The sequence below is a fragment of the Globicephala melas genome, chromosome 14 (assembly GCF_963455315.2).
Source record: "Globicephala melas chromosome 14, mGloMel1.2, whole genome shotgun sequence".
In the NCBI taxonomy this organism is placed as follows: domain Eukaryota; kingdom Metazoa; phylum Chordata; class Mammalia; order Artiodactyla; family Delphinidae; genus Globicephala; species Globicephala melas.
In genome coordinates this window covers 15,637,709-15,663,343 of record NC_083327.1, presented here as the reverse complement: position 1 = coordinate 15,663,343, position 25,635 = coordinate 15,637,709, and the positions used below count along the sequence as shown (strand labels likewise).

General features: G+C 38.1%; 1 long non-coding RNA gene and 1 pseudogene across 1 annotated transcript in view; one reads left to right on the top strand and one right to left on the bottom strand.

The window, feature by feature from the left end:
- Window positions 1-5,344: 5,344 nt before the first annotated feature.
- The window catches only part of LOC132593374 (uncharacterized), a 40,583-nt gene continuing 20,292 nt past the window's right edge, over window positions 5,345-25,635 (top strand). Inside the window, exons 1-2 of the long non-coding RNA XR_009558777.1 lie at window positions 5,345-5,433; window positions 11,791-11,889. This is a non-coding gene — a long non-coding RNA (uncharacterized lncRNA). The remainder of the gene's footprint in view (window positions 5,434-11,790; window positions 11,890-25,635) is intronic.
- On the bottom strand, window positions 12,829-22,973 carry LOC115854731 (DNA endonuclease RBBP8-like; annotated as a pseudogene).

Genomic DNA, 25,635 nt, shown 5'->3' with positions numbered 1-25,635 from the left:
CAGTTAATGGTAATGGCACTTATCCTAAAGGAATGTCTGGGAAAATGTTTCCAGTGGAAGCTGGTGCATGGCTGGTCCCCTGATGAAAATGAAAGTAGGGAACCCCAGCCAGCCAAGGTAGGAGCATGAGAGGGAACATTCTGCTGGCCAGGACAGATGATAAAAGCTGAGCCGCCACAATCAGTGCCAGGTCGGGGACAGTCTGGAGGGAGAGGACGCCAAGGTGGAGTCCGAGCTGGTAGGGAAAAAATACCCAAATCCCGAGTTAGAAAAGGCGAAACCAGAAAGGTCACTGAGGTACCCCTTACTCTTCAGCTTATGGATATCATGGTGGGACATTAAAATAATACTTCAGAAGTGCATATTTTGATGATATGACCCAAACGAAATTGGGGGATTTTTTAAAAGTTACTTTAAGCAGTTTCTTTATTCAAAGAACATTCACCTAGAGCCTGTTCTTTGCTAAATACCAAGCTAGGTTTCAGGAATACAAAGACGAAAAGGAAGTCAGGACAAGAAAGGGTTTCAGTACTCTACTATGTTTAAAATAGATAACCAACAAGGACCTACTGTATAGCACAGGGAACTCTGCTCAATATTCTATAATAACCTAAATGGGAAAAGGATTTGAAAAAAAAAATAGATACATGTATATGTATAACTGAATCACTTTGCGGTACACCTGAAACTAACACAACATTGTAAATCGACTACAGTCCAATATAAAACAAAATTGTTTTTAATTTTTTAAAAATTAGAAAAGAAGATACAGGACCACTATTATTAGATACCACCAAGAAATCAAGATCAAACTTAAAAGTGTCCATTGGATTTGGGAATTAGAAATTGGTGGGTGATTTTAGCAGGAGTACTTTTAGTGAATGGCAGGGGCAGAAAAAAGAATGTAGTAAACTGAAAGATAATTTAGTAGTAGGTTCATGAAAAAAGGAGTACCTGTAAGTTTTCCATGTCCCTGGATGAAAGGAGGAAAGTAGGGTAGAAACTGAGGGGATATAGGGCTCAAATGGGTTTGGTGTTTGTTATTGCTGTATTGTTTTTCAAAAAGAAAATAGTAATTCAAATTGATAGTATTGTTTGATACATTATTTGATTTACCATAGTACTAGAGTAATGATAATTTAGGCTGGGGGAAGACCCTAAAGATGATGCACTTTTCACATTTTACAGATGAAGAGCTGAGGACCTGAAGTATAGCCAATATTTTATAATAACTATAAATGGAGTATAATCTATAAAGATTTTGAATCACTATGTTGTACACCTGAAATCAATATGATATTGTAAATCAACTATACCTCAACTGAAAAAACAAAAACTTAGGACCTGGAAGTTGTGATTTTCTAGTCATTCATTTTAAAACCTATACCAGCAGACATCATCTGGGAATATGTGACATTATGGGGGAATAAAAAATGCGATGATAATTTAGGACTCCTTTCCTTCCTTCCTTTCTTCCTGTCTTCCATTTCCTCCCAAAATTTGAAATATCTTCCTAATGCTACCCATTCTATATAAAGTATATTATTGAAGCTAATATCAAGATAAATTAAGGTGAAAATATATAAACCATAAGTTTTAATATAGCCATGGATTTAAGCCATATAATTAAGTGAAAAGTGCATTTTGGAATGATTTTATTGTTACATTTTACTTTGCTTTTGTGTACCTGACATTCACATATAACTCTTCTTATAAAAGGTAACTTGTTTTAAAGCTGGGCTTCCCTGGTGGCGTAGTGGTTGAGAGTCTGCCTGCCGGTTCAGGGGACATGGGTTCGTGCCCCGGTCCGGGAAGATCTACATGCCGCGGAGCGCCTAGGTCCGTGAGCCATGGCCACTGAGCCTGCACGTCTGGAGCAAAAAAAAGGTAATTTGTTTTAAAACTAAAACAAACAAAAACTGGACACTCTTCCTGTACAAATTCTTAGCAATAATTTTTAAAGAAAACTGGACACTCTTCCTATACAAATTCTTAGCAATAATTTTTAAAGTATTGTCATTAGAAACTATAGATCTTATACCTGGATTCTCTTCATTTAAAGTGTCAATAAAAGTACTAGTAAGCTGTAAGAATGCCTTAACCCTATACCAAATAGTAGACATTTTGTAGTGCTGAAAGCGTTAGCATTAAACATATTTAGTGCTTAAAAGCAGGCATTATGTGAAACTAGAAAAAAAAAACAGGATTTAAAAACCTTATGTGACCTTCTGCTCTAATTGAGCCAAAATACATAAATTAGCGCACCATTGAACTTGTAGGAGGAAATGGCCTATTAGGTCACTTAGTATTTCCCTTACTAAATTTAAACAGTCCCCTACAGCATATTTTTTAACACTGTAAGTCTAGTTTTGAAAGTTTCACGTGATAATACTTTTCACCACATCCCTAAAAAGCTATTAATCTAGTTGAGCTTCATAGGAAGTCACTAATAATGTTGAACTAGAAGCTTTCCTTTCTTAACGTGATTCCACCAGCTTCCTTGCCAGGTATCCAGGTATCCATCTCCAGAACTCTTCTACTTCCCTTCTTTTTTTTTTTTCCTGAGTATTTGAGTTGTATGGAATCCACCTGAAGGAAAATTGCAAAAATGGCAGAACTTTGTCAATAATGAACTTCCTCTTCCTGCTTCTTCCCCAAGTTTAGACAATGACGATGAAATGTTGCCCCTTGTACTTGACATTATCTTGCCCTTGTCAACTACAAATTGGCACTTGCCATCTACCTCTACAGGGATTAAATCATGTGCTGCTGTATCTCTAATTTTCACCACCCCCTGAAAGGGGTTCAGGGTGGAGAGCAGAAATGAGGCACTCTGTGCTCTGAGAAAACTGGCAGAACAGGTCTTCAGATAGGTATTTTCAGGAGCTGATTTTACGGGCCCAATTCTTGTATCTCCTCATATCTAGAAAAGCACTAAAACTCTTCATGGTGATGAATGCTCCTCGTGACTAGCAAAAACCTTCTGCAAAAAAAATATGTGCTTGATTGCATGTACTCTCCCTTCACCAAAATCACATATATACTGACCTTCCCCTCTACCTCTTTGGAACAGTTTCTCAGAGCTATGTGAAATGCTGCAGTCCTCATTTTGCCCCAAATAAAACTTAACTCGCAACTCTCACGTTGCGCAGTTTTTAAGTCGACACCCTTTCCTTTCTTCTAACTGTAGTGTCCCCTGAAAAAAGGCTATGGGAGTTTAAAATTGTATTTACCATTCCTGAGAGATGGACTTTTTGTTGTTGTTGTTAGCCATATGCTTTCAGAAGCCTATGGGGAAAGCAGGGACTCTATTACTGCAGCTTGTTTAGAATAGATACAAAATGCCAAACTGATAATTATCTGAAGTGACTTTAGTCTCTTAATGCCTTCAGAGAGCAGAGACATACTTTGGGGCTTATACCTTGTGAGTGATAAGTCATTAATTTTTATTCTAATTGACGACTGAGGTAGTCATTCTGAAAGACAATGGAAAGACGATTTTGGAAATTTGGGTCAACAATTGCATAAGTGATATTTAAAACACTTACACTGATATATACCCATACATGTGTATATATGTGTGTATATATATAAAATATACATGCATACATATATGGGCCATTGTGTGCTAGGGCTGGCTTATACCTGCACAGGGGTTCAGATTGTTGAATTTTCAGGAATTTTGTGAAGCAGGTAAACACACCCATGATTAAATTATATAAGCTAACAAATAAATTATATTAAAACGAAGGTAAGCAATTCTAAATATTCATAGTTCCCTAATTTTTTTTTTTACTACATTTTGGTATTATCAGTGTTCTAGAGATTATTTATATTTACTGCCTCCATATGATGGAAACCCTATAAACTAGTGAAAACCTGAGCATTTCTTCCCAACACTGTGTTCAGTGAATTCATGGTGCTCGCTTGAAATCTGCAAATGCTACAAAGCAGGGCCCTTCAGCCCACCAAAAGCTGGTTGTTATGCATTTACTATCACACTACTGTTAACAAAATTATAAAATAACTGTATTTTAAAAAACGCTAAACATATAGTTAAAGAACAGGGAAGACATTGAATATCTAGCCACAGTTTTATCTGTTGTATAATGTCATTTTTGCATGTTCATTTTGATACCACTATACATTTAGCTGAATTCCATTATTGATTTATTTTAATAATATTCTTCATACTATAACAATTGTGATAGGACATACAATTTAAAAAATAAAATGAGAAAAATTAAAAATATAATCAGGCTTCCCTGGTGGCGCAGTGGTTGAGAGTCCGCCTGCCGATGCAGGGGACACGGGTTCGTGCTCCGGTCCGTGAAGATCCCACATGCCACGGAGTGGCTGGGCCCGTGACACATGGCCACTGGGCCTGCGCGTCTGGAGCCTGTGCTCCGCAACGGGAGAGGCCACAACAGTGAGAGGCCTGCGTACTGCAAAAAATATATATATATATATCTATATAATCAAAATAAGGTTAATTATTAGAAGCAAAGTTATGGATGTCACTTTGTAACTTGAATAAAGGTTAATTCTTGTAAGTACTGATCTGGTTCCAAATTTTCTAGAAGCAAAATAAAAATGGAACTCAATTAATTATATTGCGCTCTTTATCTGAAGAGGCATTTATTTTTATTGCCACTGAATACAGAGGTAACACATTATATGGGCCATTCTGAAATGGGTATTAAATATTTTTTTAATGTTGTAAGTCTCTAGGGGCATTAAATTAAAACCTATAGGCTCCAAATATGTTTTTTGAATCAACAAATTCATGAGCAGTGAAATCAATTTTTTTTCTGATTACCCTTTATGTAAACCCAAGGTGTAACTTTTTAACAAATTGAAGGAATTTCTCTGACAGGGTTAGAGCTTAGAAAACAGAGAGAAGTGTTGATTTTTCGACAATATTTATAATCTTCTGTGTGCTACAGACTTAAATATTTTATGAAACAGATTGATTCCTGGCTTGTGAAACCTAAAACATAAAGCGAGAGATTTTTCACTATTCTCATTTTTACTATTCTCTTAAATGATAAAATTAAGTCCTAATCTCAATGACTTGCTCAAAGACACATAGCAAATAGGTGGGGATGTCTGAATTGCACCCATCCAGTCTGGCATTAAATGTCTGTTACATGTTATCAGGAGCTCAGTCTCAATCCAGAAGCCACATTATGTTTGCCAACTGGAAAGATATCCATGGGCTTAAGATATCAAGTGCAAAAGAAGCCAAATTGACACTTTTTGATAGAAAACTTTGTGTACTAACTTATTTTTTCACAGATGGGTAAGCCAAACTTCCTATGCAAGGAGGTGGCCTACAGCTGTATTTTAGAAAAAAAAAAAAAAAAAGACATTTCTCTATACAACGAGGCAAACTGTCCCAGAGGCCATGCAATAGAAAGCTCACAGACCAAGGTAAGATTCTTAAATTACACACACACACACACACACACACACACACACACACACCCGTCAAGAGCATAGATGTTGTAAAATGTAGAAAAATACTGGGTCAATATTTGCAGATTCACAGGTTTGTTGTTATGATGCCACAACATTTTCTGTTTGTGTCTCCAGAATAAACTCATCCGTATGCCCTTATACACTCTCCATCTACTTTATGAAGGCAACGTAATCTTAATACCAAAACTGTATCTGGGGAATGTACAAAAATTAAACTACAAACCAACCTCACTATGAAAAAAGGCAGTTTTTAAAATAAAATACTGCCAAATAGCAATGTCATGAAATAATATTTTAAATAATGTTATTCTAGTAGTTCAAGGGGAGTTCATTATTAGAAATCTATCAGCATAATTTATGAAGTCAAAAAAAAGAAAAATATCCATAAACCACAACAAAAGATGTTGCAAAGGCCTTCAATAAAGTCACTGAGAACTGTAACATTCTAGAGCATATGCAGAAGAAAACCACTTAAGTATGATAAAAATTTAGTGTGGCCCAAATCATATATGTGTTTAATTTATTCCCAAAGTTGATTTCATGTTCAGAAAAATAATATAAAAGAAGTCTGAAATACTTTCATGTTCAAGTGTCAAGAAAAATATCACAGGAAATTAAGATATAAGTGCTTCACAAGATCCAGATTTGAAAATGAAATATGAAATCTGGAAATATTACTGTAAATGTCTCTTTTTGGTGTGCATGGAGAAAATATTATTCTGGGAAACCATGAAAGCCACCTGACTTAAATTACAGAATATTTTATATCTGAAGTAGCAGTTCTGTGAACTTTTCCTTTGTATCTCAATTTTTGCTCAAGATAAATCTCAGCATAAGATTACTTCTGATACCTAAATATAAGATATGACACCATAAAACTCCTAGAAGAGAACACAGGCAAAACACTCTCTGACATAAATTGTAGCAATATTTTTTAGATCAGTCTCCCAAGGCAAAAGAAATAAAAGCAAAGATAAACAAATGGGACTTAATCAAACTTAAAAGCTTTTGCACAGCAAAGGAAACCGTCAACAAAACAAAAAGACAACCTACGGAATGGGAGAGGATATTTGCAAACGATGCAACCAACAAGGGATTATTATCCAAAATATACAAACAGCTCATACAACTCAATATCAAAAAAACAAACACCCCAATCAAAAATGGGCAGAAGACCTAAATAGACATTTCTCCAAAGAAGACATACAGATGGCCAACAGGAACATGAAAAGATGCTTAACATCGCTGATTATTAGAGAAGTGCGAATCAAAACCACAATGAGGTATCACTTCACTCTGGTCAGAATGGCTATAATCAAAATGTCTACAAATAATAAATGCTGGAGAGGGTGTGGAGAAAAGGAAACCCTCCTACACTGTTGGTGGGAATGTAAATTGGTGCAGCCACTATGGAAAACAGTATGGAAGTTCCTTAAAAAAATAAAAATAGAGCTACCATATAATCCAGCAATCCAGGATATATATCCAGAAAAAAATGAAGACTCTAATTCAAAAAGATACATGCACCCTAGTATCATAGCAACATTACTTACAATAGCCAAGACATGGAAACAACCCAAGTGCCCATCAACAGACGCTCGGCTTAAGAAGATGTGATATATATATATATATATATATATATACACACACACACACACACACACATACATACATATACACACACACACAATGGAGTATTACTCCCATAAAAAAGAATGAAGGGTTTCCATTTGCAGCAACATGGATGGACCTAGGGAATATTAATGCTCAATGAAATAAGTTAGACAGAAAAGACAAAAATCATATGATATCAATTATACGTGGCTAAAAAATAATACAAATGTATCTATATACAAAACAGAAACAGACTCACAGACATAGAAAACAAACTTATGGTTACCAAAGGGGAAAGGGAAGGCAGGGAGGGACAAATTAGGAGTATGGGGTTAAGAGATACACACTACTATACATAAAATAGATAAGCAACAAGGATTTACTGTATGGCATAGGGAATTATACACAATATCTTGTAATAACTTACAATGGAATATAATCTGCAAAAGAAAATCACTACGCTGTACACCTAAAACTAACACAATACTGTCAATCAACTATATTTCAATTAAAAAAATATTACTTTTGATTTTAATCAGGAATTCCAGCTACCCAGCAGCTGCTGCATCCATATGTGCTACTTCTGTGTTTATGCTAAAGTCACCTGCATCAGAACTCAGCACCTTTCAAGTTGCGCTAAGAATCCAGTCTCACACTATCAGTTCTAAGCAGTGTACAATTTACTGAAGATTTCACATGGGAGACGGGGGATGACCTTAATATTGTATATTCCTCAGCAAAGTATGTGATCAACCCCTGTCATTTCTCAGAAGTGTTTTTTTGGTGGTGTGGCACCAGGATAAAAGTCCTTTGATTTGCATTTCCCTGATGATTAGGAATGCTGAGCACCTTCTTAATGTGCCTGTTGGCCATCTGCACATCCTCTTTGGATATCTTGATACTGGTAGATTTGTGCTTTTTTCCTTTTTCTTCATCAAATTAATTAATTTTTTGTACACTTGATATTCTGAATGATACTTTTTAAAGAATTAGTATTTTATTATCTTCTTATAAAGAGAAGCAAACATGTTACCTTGAACTTGTAGAGGATATGTTCTAGCAAACATATTACCTTGAACTTGTAGAGGATAGATCTTTTGCTTTTCTCTTAGTTTTAGGATGAATCCCTTAGTCCTGACACCTTTTGTTCCTACAATGTAATCACGATGGGACTTCAATAGAAAGTCACGGTTTAAGGCCCTCTAACAATGCAGGACTCAACCCCAAACTCCAGTCTTTATTCTGCCTTTTCAGCCTTTTTTTAAAAAAATTTTATTTTATACTGGAGCATAGTTGATTAACAATGTTGTGTAAGTTTCAGGTGTACAGCAAAGTGATTCAGTTATACATATACATGTATCTATTCTTTTTCAGATTCTTTTTCCATTTAGGTTATTACAGAGTATTGCTTTTCACTGGGTTCCTTGAAGTTCCCTCCATTCCCACAAATACACTTACAGTTCAGCCAAGGCTTTCATGGAAATTAAGATGCAGACGTCGAGGTCTCCTATTCTGTGGCTGTTTCCTGTTTTGCATATTCCACCTCTATTTCTGGTTTTACTGGAAGCTCTAAAATCCATTCTCAGACAGCTTAAGCCAGAAAACCGTGGCTCTCTTTTTGAGTTCTAGCCAAACTGCGCTACATGGGCAATGGACTCTGCTCAGGAGTAAAGCTCTACAAATGTGAGTTCACTCAGTACAGTTCTTTTCTTTCAGAAGTATAAATCTCTCAACTCTCTGCCTACTATTGATAGTATTTTATCCTGACAGTAATATAAAATATTCAAATAAATAAATATAGCATAACTATATTAAATTCAAATAAAATAAATACATTTTATCCATCAGCCTCATTCATTTGAAAAATGAACCCTAGTTACAAAACATATAACTTGTAACTAATTATAGAAAAAAAAGGGAAATTATAGTGCAAGATACTGAAAGGTTTTTATCCCCTTTATCAGGGATTTTTGGGTGGAGATTTTTAAAAATATATCTTTTGCTTTTATAAAAAATTATTATATAAATGTGACAACAGAATTCTAACGAATTCAAAAGATATAACAAAGTATTAGGAAGAATCAAACAGTTGTACAAATGAGTTTTGAACTTGTTTCCCTTTGAGTCAGACTGTTTTATTTATATATATATATATATATATATATAAAATTTTTTTTTTTTTTTTTCGGTACGCGGGCCTCTCACTGCTGTGGTCTCTCCCGTTGTGGAGCACAGGCTCCGGACGCGCAGGCTCAGTGACCATGGCTCACGGGCCCAGCCGCTCCGCGGCATGTGGGATCCTCCCGGACCGGGGCACGAACCCGTGTCCCCTGCATCGGCAGGTGGACTCTCAACCACTGCGCCACCAGGGAAGCCCAGACTGTTAAATATTTAACCATGACCAACAAAATTATTTTTGTTGAAAATTTTTCAAACTCCTGAGGAAGCTTCAGCCAAAAATGCAGAACCTATTTGCCACATAATATTATCTTTGGTCTCAGACTTATTTCTCCTATTTTGTAAATGCAGTTATTCCTTATGTCCTTCCACATAAGGCTGTGATCTCATGTCGTTGATGATATTTATGTTGTGCCTTTTCATTGTGTTACCAAGTCCAAGCTCATACTGCTCGCCCCACGACGGGCAAATAAATTGAGAGATGAGTTGTTGGGACAAGGAATATTGACTTTATTGAGAAAGTCAGCAGATGGAGAACATGGTGGCCTCGTGTCCCAAAGAACCATCTTGCCTGAGTCAGAAGTCAGGCTTCTTTTATACTAAAACGAGAGGAAATAAAGTCAAGCATTTCCTGGTGCTAGTCAGCCTCTGCAGGGGATGTGTTCATTTCTTCCTCCCTGCAGTCATTCACAGGTGGGTCTGGTCAACATGTTTCCTGTGCTCTAAGCAAAGGTATTTTAGCTTAACACTTATTACCTGGGAGGCAGGGTTCCCAGAGATGGACCATTATGTATAATTTAAGCTTATAGGCAACATCCCTTTAGTGATTAACTTGTAATAGAATACAAAGTTTCTTCCCTATTACAACTGCAAGCAACAGAAGAATCATCATCAGAAACATGCACTGAAGGTAAACTCAACAAAATCATGCTCAGTTTTTCTACATGGTTGTATTTCCATAAGACTATTACCCAAATCTTTAATTCTAGTCTAAGTTAGACCAGAACCACAGAGCACCCTTCTAGCCCTACAGTCACACACTCTGTCCTCTCTCCTCTCTTTACATACTTGCACTAGAAATATTATTTCCCACTGGCCCTGCTCATATTCTTCAACTAGGAGCTGTGAAGAAAACCCATTACTGATTTAAACACACTTACAGCAGAAATATTTATATGAACAAATGAGTATTAGTACCGAGTCACTTATGAGACATAAAATGTGGAGAGAAGTGACATAGAACCTGGGAATAATGAGTGACCACTTGGACCATAGCTAGGTCTTAAAGAACAAATACTGGTAGGAAGAAGAGCCTGGAATAAAGAAAATAATTAGATGGGGATATTCAGTTGAGCAAAGCAGAGAGGTGTAAAAGGAATGTTATGTTTAGGGAAAATAAAATGAGTAGATCATCCTGGCTGATTCTACAATCAGAGGGTCCATTGAGAGAAAGGGAGATACTTCATGATAGAAAATATGCAATGGGGCTGGATTTATATTTTACAAACTTTTTATCCCCCCAAAAATCAGTTAATAAAGGCAAAGAGAAAATTCCTTTATCATATTGATTATTTTAACAGTTTCTATTTCTGAAAACTGCAATATTTAGCAGTGATCCTGTTGGAAAATAAATTCAAATTGTATCTTCTGTGAGCAAACATCTTTTGATGACTAAGCTGAACTCTGACTTTGTGTGGGCTTCTTGTTGATTGCCATTTTTAACTGAGAGTCAGTTCAGAAACATGAGTTTTATTTTCACAGCACAGATTACACAGGATGCTTCACAAAATCAATCCAGTTGAACAGACTCTCTTAAAATGAATCATAGGAGTCAGCAAATGATGGGTAGACAGGCCTTTCCCAACAGTCAATATTTTTTCTGTATTTTGACAGAATGTGTGGTGAATGGATGAAAGGATGGATGTCTCAGAGGAAATTTAAAGATAGCTCTTAAGACATAAGATGAATCCATTTATGGGGCCACAGAGTCAACAAAGTTGTAATTTGTTGTAACCTGAACTAAGACATACAATATCAAGGATGTATAGAAACGTTTAAATAATTTCAAAAAATAATTTTCTCTTATGTCAATTTACTGTAACTTGAATATTCTCATTAGACTATTCAGTGTTAACATAATAGGTTTAGTAGATTTAATGTTCATACCAAAAGAGAAGATAAAGTGTTCATATTAAAAAAATTCAAGGGCTTCCCTGGTGGCGCAGTGGTTGAGAGTCCGCCTGCCGATGCAGCGGACACGGGTTCGTGCCCCGGTCCGGGAAGATCCCACATGCCGCGGAGCGGCTGGGCCCGTGAGCCATGGCCACTGAGCCTGTGCGTCCGGAGCCTGTGCTCCGCAACGGGAGAGGCCACAACAGTGAGAGGCCCGCGTACCACAAAAAAAAAAATAAAAATAAATAAAAATTTAAAAATTCAGTAATTCAACGCCTTTAAACAAATACTTATTAAGCACCTGTGTCGTATAAACCACTGTTTTTTGTTGTTATTGTTCTATAGACAAACAAAGATGGAAAACATACTGTTTGTGTTCTCAAGAAATTTACAATCTAATGATGGGGTCGAATGCCCAGAATGCTGGAAGAGAGGCAGAAAGTGGTAAGTGCCCTAAGAGGGCAAACAAAACATTATGGAATCACAAACAGTAGTAAAAGTAGCAGTAGGGGAGGAATTGTGAAGAAAGAGCGGAGAAGAAGAATTTTTTTGCTCTGGGCCAGGCTCTGTGCTAAACATTATATGCACATTACTCCATTTAACCTTAATAATTTTATGCCTTAAATACTACTGCTACATCAATTTTTTTTTTTTTTAATGAAGAACCTGAGGCCTAGTGAGATTAAGTAACAAACTCCTACAACTGGAAAGCTCACATACTCAGATTTTTCTGACTTTAAATGTCCTCTTAAACCTGCACTATACTGCCTCCTAGGGGAAAGTTGCACAGAGATGGTATAATTATAACTCCCTTACATGAGGTGAAGATGAGGATAAGGGTATTCTGGAAAGTCACAAATATGAAAGAGACGAGAACAAGGTTTGTCCAGGAAATGCTAACAGTATAACAAACTCATAGTGTCAGGTGTATAATATTGGGTAAGATGTATAATGTATACACTTTACATACAGTGTTAAGTAAAGACTAGACTGTCAGAGCCTTGGTTCCCAGGAAAGTAGCTTGGATTTGACCAAGGGTATTGAGACTCCTTTCATATGGAAATAACAGTATTTGAATTACCTTTCTTTTTCTTTTTTTATATTTTCAAAATTGATATTACCAAATAAAGTAATAAACAACTCTTAACTTGGAGTACAAAATGAAAGCACCTTATTTTTTAAAGGTGCAAAAGCAAGAAAATATGACATAAACTTATCCATTTTTAGTCATCTGTGTGATGGGTAAATGCCATTTAAAAATATTTTCAATAGAAAAATGAGTTATAAATCAGTTTTCAGAAGATCAAAAAAATCAATGTTTAATACCAACTTTAACTATAAATAAAAAGAATATTGTCATTTCTCCTGTTTTTGCTTCAACATTTATGTCTTCTGCTCTTTGCCTTTTGGAAAAAGTATTGCATTGCAAGGCTGCTGTCTTTTTGGATGAGGAGAAGGATCAAGATCTTCTTTAATGTAACCTCTTTCCATACAAGTCTGAGTGGAAGGAAAACCAACTTCCCAGAAATTCTCTGGTGTGTTGGGTGGAATGTAGCGAAATCGGTGTCTTGAGCAGGAAGCCAACTTCTTTTCTCTTCTGCTGGAAAATCTGCATAATAAATCTCACATTCCTTACATGTGTGTCCAAGCAATTTTTTTCTTTCTTCTTTTTTCCAAACCACCTCAATATGAGGAAAAGTTTGTAAGCTAGTCTCTCTTTCATCATCTTTAAAATATGGCTTCACAAACGCTTTCTGTTTGACTTTATCTTGTTTATCACCAGGAGAGTTTGGTTTTTTTGTAGCAGTTGACAACTCCTTCTCTTCATCTGCTACTTAGGGGAAGCTATCCACCAAACAGGATTCATATTCTTCATGTGTAATCCGATCAAACATATCTTCCAAGCTATCTTTCATTTTTCTTTCTCCATTTGGACTTTTTCCTCCCTTTTGCTCTTGGTTCTTCATTTTTAAAAGCATAGTTTCACTAACCAACGTACAGTCCATGTCCACTGTCTTTCCTCCTGCTAATCTTGACTGACTGCCACCCTTTCTATCTACTACAGTAATATCCATTTTATACTGAGAAAGATTTGCTCCTGGATCTATACTCCACTGGATGTTTTCAAAGGATACATCTTAGTTGTTCTGTAGAGACTTTGTTTTAACAATTCTACTGGATTTAACTGAAGAACTGATGCAAGTTCACATGCTCCATGGACTGACCTGGTTTTTATTTTTATAGGCTCACATAAACCAGCACCGTTCATGTCATCAAAAAGATTGTCTGTCTCCAAACTTTCACGTGGACGTAGAGGAATTTTAAAGATAGAATTTTCTTCCTTTATTTGTAACAGTGCTTTATTATCCGGAGATTTACTCAAGGACGGGAGGAGGGACTCCTGTAAACTGCTGGTCTCTTCTGGGGAATCTTTGGTTAATCCACAGCTCCCACTCAAGGCCTTACGGCTTAAGGAAGAGCCCTTTGCGACAGGCTTCAAAACCTCATAAAGGGTCACTTGCCTAAATCCAGTTTTAGAGTTGTCACTTCCTTGGCTTTTCTCTTGTCGCTGAATAGGTGAAAATCGATCAGACAGATCCAGAGGTTTATCCATCACATAGTCTCCATTCATGTAAGAATGACTATCCAGTGGAAAAGGAAAAGCATTTTCTTTATCAAAGGAGGCTTGGGGGCAGCATACTTCATCTTCACTTTCTTCCTTGATTTTCTTCCTTTTGGTTCAGCCTCCCAGTGATTTCAGGGGTACCACATGTTTACCTTTATCAGTAACTATCTTTTTTTTTTTTTGCGGTACTAGGGCCTCTCACCGTTGTGGTCTCTCCCGTTGCGGAGCACAGGCTCCGGACGCGCAGGCTCAGCGGCCATGGCTCACGGGCCCAGCCGCTCCGCGGCATGTGGGATCTTCCCGGACCGGGGCACGAACCCTCGTCCCCTGCATCGGCAGGCGGACTCTCAACCACTGCGCCACCAGGGAAGCCCAGTAACAGTATCTTTAATGTGACCAATACTATCCTGTTCACTTAGGGGTTCACTTGTATTTTTATTTATAAGCATCTGCTTATTAGAAGATGACTCGTTAGTGATCTTGTTCACTTCAGCCCCAAGATTATGATGTGTGAAAAGGGCACCATCTTCAGATTTTCATCTAGGTTTCTCTGATCTAGAATTAGAAGTGTCGCTGAAAGACATTGTTTTCAGATGGTTTTTCTTACCAGTCTCTAAAAGAGAAGGGGACAAACTTGTATTCAAACCTAAACTATTTTTCACATTAGAGGTAGCTCCAAATACAGGAGATGATACCCAAGTAGTCGATTCTTCTTGAGGAGGAGTCTTTGAATTAGAATCTGAAAATCTTAAACCATCTTCACAATTTCTTCTAGATTCCTCAAAAGGTTTTCTGTGATCTCCTTCCACACAGTAGTAGAGCTCATCACCAAGTGGGCTCCTAGGTCCTCGATATTCAGATTCATCTTGAACACTAAGTCCAAGTGTTTCAGCAACAACTGTAGCTAAATTATCAGGAGGATAACTGCTTTTTCCATGTGTGTTAGCCACTGGAGCTTGACTCTGATCACAAGTGTCAGCCACTAGAATTTCACGTTCATTATGTTTATGTTGCGGATGAGGTGAAGACTTTGGTACTTTTCTCCATTCACGTGCACACCCAGAGTGCTTCAGTTTCATATGTGTTGGTTCTACGTGTCGGACGTGGAGGTTCTCCTTCCTTCACAGCCGGTTAGTGCCAGAAAATGAAAAGGTTGTTGCTGGTGCATCTGGAATAACATCTTCCTCGGATTCAAGATCGGTTGCTTGTTGTGGTTGATCATTCTCAGTTTTCTGCTGCAGCTGTTCAGAAAGCTTTTTATTTTCTTCCTGCATTCTTTTCATTCATAAGCTCTGTGATAAGCTTAAGATTCTGCTGCTGAATATTTTCAAACTCTTGCTGTTTCTTCCGCATATGTTCTTCAGTTACTGCACAGTGATCATGTAAACCTGCTCTTAATCGGTCTTCTAAAATTTTAATGGTTTCATGAAGGACTTTCCGTGGCTCTCTCAGCTGTTGATTTTTGGTGAAGAATTCTTCTAGTCTTAGTGCATCTCGAATCCATTCCTTTTTCAGTTTGGTTACTTTTACTTGTAGACCTTGTACTTCTTTATCATGATACTCCTTTATTGTTGTCCAAAGATCCTTAAAGTCATTAGATACATCTGCAGAACTAGGGCTTCCACAACTGCTTCCTGAGACGTTCGTCTTGCTTAATATGCTCACACTTCTACTGCCTAATGTTTTCTGACCTTTGCTGTTACATTATACAGGTCTGAAGTTGTCTTTGGCTAGTTCAAATATGGCTTGCAAGATGGCCTCGAGATTCTCGAAAGCCCCATCAGGAAAGCGAGCACGCTATGGGGCAGGGAGGAGACGGCCGTTTGCTTTTCTCCTCATTCCCTCACCAATCTGCCAAACCGCCTGCAGCCGAGCCGCCCCCTCAGGGCAGCCTGCGGTTACCAGAGCTGGGGGAGGGCCCGAGGGCCCTGAATTACCTTTCTGATGATTTTAAGTAAATTAGTATCTCCCGTTTTTCTAGATCTCATATCCACATTTCCTTATGGTAATTACAGCATGTCAGAATGTCTTAAAACAACCAGTCTTTTCAAATTTCCCAACAATGGACTTGATAAACAGAAAAAAATGAACCTAACACAGAAATCACCATACTATTCAATTGAGTCCTCAGCCAGTGATTCATATAATCTGTCAAACATAGCTCATTCTATGTGAAAAAATCTTTCCTATAAGAAAATTTTTCTAAAAAATCCTTCCACAGTAGCACAGTTCATCTTTTGTTTGTGCAAATGTATAAATGATCTGCTTTCCTAAGCCTATAAAATGTGTTCTTCTTTCCAGATGTGGGTGGTTGAACACATCAATCGTTAAGTAATTTGTTAGTTTCTCTGTAGAAGTTCTATCAGCACCTGGTACTCTAACAGATGCTAGTATAGCAATAATGTAATGAGGTTGGTGTTGGTCCAAGTTTGGTGTTTGCTTTTCTTTGAGGAATCATAATGGAGAAAAGGAATGTCACAGTTTTCTGGCTGATTAAGCACCAAACAGTCCTGCCCTTTGCCTGGGTTGTAGCATTTTCCAGCATCTTAACATGGCTTGATGACACGTACTTGATAGGATTGTCTCTTTCCTATCAGTCTGCCTTTGAGAATCACTGAATCTGAATTATATGTGTGACTTCTGAACTCATCTCGGTCCAACTCCATCACGTTAGAGATGAGCAATCTGATGTCCGGAAAGATGAAATGACTGACAGTAATCTTTCAGCTGATCAGTGCTCACATAGGATGTGAACCTGGGCTCTCAGTCGCGCTGTTACACTTCTCTTTCCGTCCTTTTGCCCTTCTTGAAGCTTAGGTCATGGTCTCATGATCAAGTATAATACTTGATAACTAATGAAGGTTTGTTGTTGAATGTATGAATTAGGTACACCAAAAATAACTTATTTTGCCCTCAAATTTTTTTGAAAAATTTCAACTTTAAGTTAATTTGTAAGACATGTAAAATAAATATACATAACACCTTTTACCTAGGATCATCAATTCTTAATAATTTGTCACATTTTCTTTCTTTCCTTTTTCCTTCCTTCCCCCTTCTTTCCTTTCTTCCCTCCTTCCTTCCTTCCTTCCTTCTTTCCTCCCTCTCTCTTTCTGGACATATATATATGCATACATATATATACACACCATATATATGAGACATACATATATACACACAATGTGCATACATACACTTATGTGTATATACATATATATTCACAAGTGCATATATATATTTTCTCTGACATTGAGAAAAAGTTTCAGACATCATGAAAATTCACATCAAGTTCTTTATTGTGTATTTCCTCCACCCATTATCCAAAATTACCATAATGCAATTATCACACTCATGAAAATTAAATTGATACACTACTATTGTCTAATTTATAGTCAGTATTCAAATATCCACTTTTATTCTAGTAATGTATCTTATAGCTATTTCTTTTTCCATCCAATTCCTGATCCAACCAAGGATCAAAATTGCTTTAGTTATCATTCTCTTTAGTACTTTTACACCTACTAGAGTTCTGCATTTTTTTAAAAGTCCATGACATGGACATTTTTGAAGACTCTAGACCTATTTTTTTTTAACATCTTTATTGGAGTATAATTGCTTTACAATGATGTGTTAGTTTCTGCTTTATAACAAAGTGAACCAGTTATACATATACATCTGTTCCCATATCACTTCCCTTTTGCGTCTCCCTCCCTCCCATCCTCCCTATCCCACACCTCTAGGTGGTCACAAACCACCTAGCTGATCTCCCAGTGCTATGTGGCTGCTTCCCACTAGTTATCTATTTTACGTTTGGTGGTGTATATATGTCCATGCCACTCTCTTACTTCATCCCAGTTTACCCTTCCCCCTCCCCGTATCCTCAAGCCCATGCTCTAGTAGGTCTGTGTCTTTATTCCCGTCTTACCCCTAGGTTCTTCATGACCTTTTTTTAAATGTTTTTTTCTTAGATTCCATATATATGTGTTAGCATGCTGTATTTGTTTTTCTATTTCTGACTTCACTGTATGACAGACTCTAGGTCGATCCACTTCACTACAAATAACTCAATTTCGTTTCTTTTTATGGCTGAGTAATATTCCATTGTATATATGTGCCACATCTTCTTTATCCATTCATCCGTTGATGGACACTTACTTAGGTTGCTTCCATGTCCTGGCTATTGTAAATAATGCTGAAATTAACATTTTGGTACATGACTCTTTTTGAATGATGGGTTTCACAGGGTATATGCCCAGTAGTGGGATTGCTCGGTTGTATGGTCATTCTATTTGTAGTTTTTTAAGGAACCTCCATACTGTTCTCCACAGTGGTTGTATGAATTTACATTCCCACCAACAGTGCAAGAGGGTTCCCTTTACTCCACACCCTCTCCAGCATTTATTGCTCCTAGAATTTTTGATGATGGCCATTCTGACTGGTGTGAAATGATATCTCATTGTAGTTTTGATTTGCATTTCTCTAATGATTAGTGATGTTGAGCATTCTTTCATGTGTTTGTTGGCAGTCTGTATATCTTCTTTGGAGAAATGTGTATTTAGGTCTTCTGTCCATTTTTGGATTGGGTTGTTTGCTTTTTTTGTTATTGAGCTGCATGTGCTGCTTGTAAATTTTGGAGATTAATTCTTTGTCAGTTGATTCATTTGCAAATATTTTCTCCCATTCCGAAGGCTGTCTTTGTGTCTTGTTTATGGTTTCCTTTCCTGTGCAAATCTTTTAAGTTTCATTAGGTCCCATTTGTTTATTTTTGTTTTTATTTCCATTTCTCTAGGAGTTGGGTCAAAAAGGATGTTGCTGTGATTTATGTTATAGAGTGTTCTGCCTATGTTTTCCTCTAAGAGTTTGATAGTGTCTGGCCTTACATTTAGGTCTTTAATCCATTTTGAGTTTATTTTTGTGCATGGTGTTAGGGAGAGTTCTAATTTCATACTTCTACATGTACCTGTCCAGTTTTCCCAGCAGCACTTATTGAACAGGCTGTCTTTTCTCCACTGTATATTCTTGCTTCCTTTATCAAAGATAAGGTGACCATATGTGCGTGGGTTTATCTTTGGGCTTTCTATCCTGGTCCATTGATCTATATTTCTGTTTTTGTGCCATTACCATACTGTCTTGATTACTGTAGCTTTGTAGTATAATCTGAAGTCAGGGGGCCTGATTCCTGCAGCTCTATTTTTCGTTCTCAAGATTGCTTTGGGTCTTTTGTGTTTCCATACAAATTGTGCAATTTTTTGTTCTAGTTCTGTGAAAAATGCCAGTGGTAGTTTGATAGGGATTGCATCGAATCTGTAGATTGCTCTGGGTAGTAGAGTCATTTTCACAAGGTTGATTCTTCCAATCCAAGAACATGGTATATCTCTCCATCTATTTGTATCATCTTTAATTTCTTTTATCAGTATCTTATAATTTTCTGCATACAGGTCTTTTGTCTCCTTAGGTTGGTTTATTCCTAGATATTTTATTCTTTTTGTTACAATGGTAAATGGGAGTGTTTTCTTGATTTCACTTTTAGATTTTTCATCATTAGTGTATAAGAATGCCAGAGATTTCTGTGCATTGATTTTGTATCCTGCTACTTTACCAAATTCATTGATTAGCTCTAGTAGTTTTCTGGTAGCAGAAAACTTTTATGGCTGTTAGTATTTGCCTTCTGTATTGAGGTGCTCCTATGTTGGGTGCATAAATATTTACAATTGTTATATCTTCTTCTTGGATCGATCCCTTGATCATTATGTAGTGTCCTTCTTTGTCTCTTGTAATAGTCTTTAAAGTATATTTTGTCTGATATGAGAACTGCTACTCCAGCTTTCTTCTGATTTCCATTTGCATGGAATATCTTTTTCCATCCCCTCACTTTCAGTCTGTATGTGTCCCTAGGTCTAAAGTGGGTCTCTTGTAGACAGCATATGTACGGGTCTTGTTTTTGTATCCATTCAGCCAGTCTGTGTATTTTGGTGGGAGCATTTAATCCATTTACATTCAAGGTAATTATCGATATGTATGTTCCTATTCCCATTTTCTGAATTGTTTTGGGTTTGTTATTGTAGGTTTTTTCCTTCTCTTGTGTTTCTTCCCTAGAGAAGTTCCTTTAGCATTTGTTATAAAGCTGGTTTGGTGGTGCTGAACTGTCTCAGCTTTTGCTTGTCTGTAAAGGTTTTAATTTCTCCATCAAATCTGAATGAGATCCTTGCTGGGTAGAGTAATCTTGGTTGTAGGTTTTTCTCCTTCATCAATTTAATATGTCCTGCCACTTACTTCTGGCTTGCAGAGTTTCTGCTGAAAGTTCAGGTGTTAACCTTTTGGGGATTCCCTTGTGTGTTATTTGGTGTTTTTCCCTTGCTGCTTTTAATATGCTTTCTTTGTACTTAATTTTTGATAGTTTGATTAATATGTGTCTTGGTGTGTTTCTCCTTGGATTTATTCTGTATGGGACTCTCTGTGCTTCCTGGACTTGGTTAACTATTTCCTTTCCCATATTAGGGAAGTTTTCAACTATAATCTTTTCAAATATTTTCTCAGTCCCTTTCTTTTTCTCTTCTTCTTCTGGGACCCCTATGATTTGAATATTGGTGCATTTAATGTTGTCCCAGATGTCTCTGAGACTGTCCTCAGTTCTTTTCATTCTTTTTTCTTAATTCTGCTCTGCAGGAGGTATTTCCACTCTTTTATGTTCCAGGTTACTTATCTGTTCTTCTGCCTCAGTTATTCTGCAATTGATCCCTTCTAGAGTATTTTTAATTTCAGTTATTGTGTTGTTCCTCATTGATTGTTTCCTCTTTAGTTCTTCTAGGTCCTTGTTAAATGTTTCTTGCATTTTGTCTATTCTATTTCCAACATTTTGTATCATCTTTACTATCATTATTCTGAATTCTTTTTCATGTAGACTGCTTATTTCCTCTTCATTTGTTAGGTCTGGTGGGTTTCTACCTTGCTCCTTCATCTGCTGTGTGTTTTTCTGCCTTTTCATTTTGCTTATCTTACTGTGTTTGGGGTCTCCTTTTCACAGGCTGCAGGTTCGTAGTTCCCGTTGTTTTTGGTGTCTGCCCCCAGTGGCTAAGGTTGGTTCAGTGGGTTGTGTAGGCTTCCTGGTGGAGGGGACTAGTGCCTGTGTTCTGGTGGATGAGGCTGGATCTTGTATTTCTGGTGGGCAGGTCCACGTCTGGTGGTGTGTTTTGGGGTGTCTGTGGCCTTATTATGATATTAGGCAGCCTCTCTGCTAATTGATGAGGCTCTGTTCCTGTCTTGCTAGTTGTTTGGCATAGGGTGCCCAGCACTGTAGCTTGCTGGTCGTTGAGTGAAGCTGGTTGTTGTTGTTGGTGTTGAGATGGAGATCTCTGGGAGATTTTCACCGTTTGATATTATGTGGAGCTGGGAGGTCTCTTGTGGACCAGTGTCCTGAAGTTGGCTCTCCCACCTCAGAGGCACAGCACTGACTCCTGGCTGGAGCACCAAGAGCCTGTCCTCCACACGGCTCAGAATAAAAGAGAGAAAAAAATAGAAGGAAAGAAAGAAAGAGGATAAAATAAAATAAAATAAAGATAAAATAAAATAAAGTTGTTAATATAAAAATTATCAAGGAAAAAATTTTAAAAAGTAAAAAAAAAAAAAAAAACGGACAGACTGAACCCTAGGACAAATGGTGAAAGCAAAGCTATAGACAAATCTCACACAGAAGCATATAGATACACACTCACAGAAAGAGAAAAGGGGAAAAAATAATATATCTTTGCTCCCAAAGTCCACTCCTCAATTTGGGATGACTCGTTGTGCATTCAGGTATTCCACAGATGCAGGCACATCAAGTTGATTGTGGAGCTTTAATCCGCTGCTCCTGAGGCTGCTGGGAGGGATTTCCCTTTCCCTTCTTTGTTCGCACAGCTCCCGGGGCTCAGCTTTGGATTTGGCCCCGCCTCTGCGTGTAGGTTGCCGGAGGGCACCTGTTCTTTGCTCAGACAGGACGGGGTTAAAGGAGCCGCTGATTGGGGGCTGTGGCTCACTCAGGCCCGGGGGGGAGGGAGGGGCACGGCGTGAGGGGCGGGCCTGTGGCGGCAGAGGCCGGCGTGACGTTGCAGCAGCCTGAGGCGCGCTGTGCGTTCTTCCGGGGAAGTTGTGCCTGGATTACGGGACCCTGGCAGTGGCGGGCTGCACAGGCTCGCGGGAGGGGCGGTGTGGAGAGTGACCTGTGCTCGCACACAGGCTTCTTGCCCGCGCTTTTAGGCGCGGCTCGCGCCAGTCTCTGGAGCTCATTTAGGCGGTACTCTGAATCCCCTCTCCTCGCGCACCAGGAAACAAAAGAGGTAAGAAAAAGTCTTGTCTCTTCAGCAGCTCCAGACTTTTTCCTGGACTTCCTCCCGGGTAGCTGTGGCGCACTGGCCCCCTTCAGGCTGTGTTCACGCCGGCAACCCCAGTCCTCTCCCTGCGCTCCAACCGAAGCCCGAGCCTCAGCTCCCAGCCCCGCCCGCCCCGGCGGGTGAGCAGACAAGCCTCTCGGGCTGGTGAGTGCCGGTCGGCAGCGATCCTCTGTGCGGGAATCTCCCCGCTTTGCCCTCCGCACCCCTGTTGCTGTGCTCTCCTCTGCGGCTCCGAAGCTTTCCCCCTCCGCCACCCGCAGTCTCCGCCCGCGAAGGGGCTTCCTAGTGTGTGAAAACCTTTCCTCCTTCACAGCTCCCTCCCACTGGTGCGGGTCCCGTCCCTATTCTTTTGTCTCTGTTTTTTCTTTTTTCTTTTTCCCTACCCTGGGATGTGGGGAGTTTCTTGCCTTTTGGAAGGTCTGAGGTCTTCTGCCAGTGATCAGTGGGTGTTCTACAGGAGCAGTTCCACGTGTAGATGTATTTCTGGTGTATCTGTGGGGGAGGAAGGTGATCTCCGCGTCTTACTCTTCCGCCATCTTCTCAAATCTCTCTAGACCATTTTTTTTGTTGTCTGGATTTGTCTGATTTTTCCTTATGATTAGAATCAGGTTAAACCTTTTTGGCAAGAAACTGCCAAAGTGATATTACATCTTTCTTAGCACATTAATTCAAGTAACACACGATGTCAGCATAACCCATCATTGTTGATGTTAAATTAATCACCTAGTTAAGGTGATGTCTAGTTGATAAGAGCCTTTTAAGCAGTTAAATATTATCTAGATTCTAACTTTGTCATATAGTACCTACCAGATTGTCTATACATTTCAATTTTTATGTTCTGTAAATTTTCAAAATTAAAAATATTGGTTATATAGTAAAAAACTTTATTTTTAGCCTCAAGACTAATTTTTTATATTTTCATCTCCTTTATACCTATTTTTAATATGTTCTGAAGTTTGGAATTCATTATTTGTATGCTTCTGCTTTTTTTTTTTTTTTTTTTTTTGCGGTATGCGTGCCTCTCACTGTTGTGGCCTCTCCCGTTGCGGAGCACAGGCTCTGGACGCGCAGGCTCCGCGGCCATGGCTCATGGGCCCAGCCGCTCCGCAGCATGTGGGATTTCCCGGACCGGGGCATGAACCCGTGTCCCCGGCATCGGCAGGTGGACTCTCAACCACTGCGCCACCAGGGAAGCCGTGCTTCTGCTTTTTGATGACAGATTTTTCAGCATTTTAAATATGGTTTTATTTGCTGTTATAGAAGAAAGCATGTCATTTACACAGTTATTTATTTGAGTAGCATCATCATTTCTTCTAACCCAATAAATCAAACATCACTAAATGACTAAGATCTTGACCATGGCTGTAGTCATGACATATTAAGCTTTTCAACCTACTAATAACCTCATAAATTTAATATGCAGAATATGCACAATGAAGTAACTTGTGTTCTGTTAATATTGCATTAAACATCTAGCAATTATTTAATAACATTATGTTCAACTGTGTGATTCCAGTTAACAATTAGCATAGGCATTAAAAACACCAATAATTACTGACTTTTTTATAGAGTACAAAAACACTTTGACATCTTCTGAAGTATTTGCCGTATGAAATTATCTCTCATCAGTGTTATATTTTGACCTGTACTTAGTCTAACTAAATTATTTTCACTTGAATCTGATAACGTGAAGTTTTCATAAAAGATAACAATTTGATGTTGCTTGTAACCTCATTCAAATACCATGTTGCCTTGGATAAACGTGGTTGCCAGTGTTTAATTAGGAGTACGCAGCATCATTTTGACAAAAGAAAGCCATTCCAAGAAAGAAAGCATCCTTAAGGCCTTGGTGTTTCTTTTGCATCACACTAATTCTCTTGCCAAGTTGGCTATCTGTCATTCAGGCTGCTTGCCATTGTAGATTCCATGTGTCAGCCTGAATCCGTCTCTTCAACACTGACAAGTTTTTCTTGATCTCAGAGATTGATCAAGGTTTTCACACAGGAAAAGAAATTAATATTTTTTCAGAGTTATTTTTTATTTTTTAGTAAAACCCGGAACTCTAGAAGAATTTATTTGTCAGCAAATTATAATCAACTCTGTCTCTGTGCTTTGACAAAAAAGTGCTATACCTGGAATGCTTTTTCCTGGGGTTTCCAAGTAAAAATTGCTGCCAGATACCTTTTTTTTTTCTTTTTTTTTTTGCTAGCTTCCATCATACTACTTGCTAATATACCTCATTGAAGAAAGGGCATTAAGTGAGGCCATATGGGAAGCCATTCACTGCTCCATGTTTCTTGTAATGCGCGCAGGTATCCCTGCAGGTACAATGTTGTCCCTAATAGTCACATTTAAGCACGACCACCAGGGATGCTCTTCCTATGGAGGAATCACCGTGAAAACTTCTTAACAACCTTGTCAATTTCTAATAAACTATTTCTAAAAGGTAATGTTCTCATGTGGTGTAACCCCATAACAGAATGGAAACAGGCTTAGAGAAATTGAATTTCATGATTTGGAAGGGTTATTTAGTGTAATGTTTCTTAAACCTGAAAGATAATCAGAATCATCTGGGGAGCTCTTCTGAAATAGAGATTATCCAACTGCAGACCTACTGAATCAGAATCTCCAGGAACCTGTGTTTAATTTGTAAAATTTGTTCAGCCTTCTAAGTAAGTTAGGAATGACATAAGGCCTAGCTCAACATGCGCAACCTTTTTTTCACATTATCCCTCACAAGGGAAGTTACCGTATTAATATGGCACACTTGGATAAAGGGCTGGGACGCCTCCAGAGGAGCTCCAGGGTCCAACCAGTTGTACCCAGGCTGGAAGAAGCAGTATATAGGTACATCTATAACACATCTTTGGGTCATCGATATATTCTAACAACCCAGATTAGCTAACAGGAAAACCTAGGAGTAGAAAATAATCTAGAGTGGGCTCACTCCCAGAACAGTGTGATCTTTCAACTCTTCCACTGTTTCTCTGTTTTAAGACAGAACGATATTCAAAGGATTCAAAGAGAAATTTGTAGCTTATGAAGAAAGTTAAGAAAGTGAACTCCTTAGAATTCTTCCTTTTAACAGTGACAGAAACACAGCTCACATTTGAAAAATTAAAAAAAAAATATATATATATATATCTCCAATCTCCTGTATATCTGGGTTCTGCTTTCCACTTAGAGTTTCATTTTCAA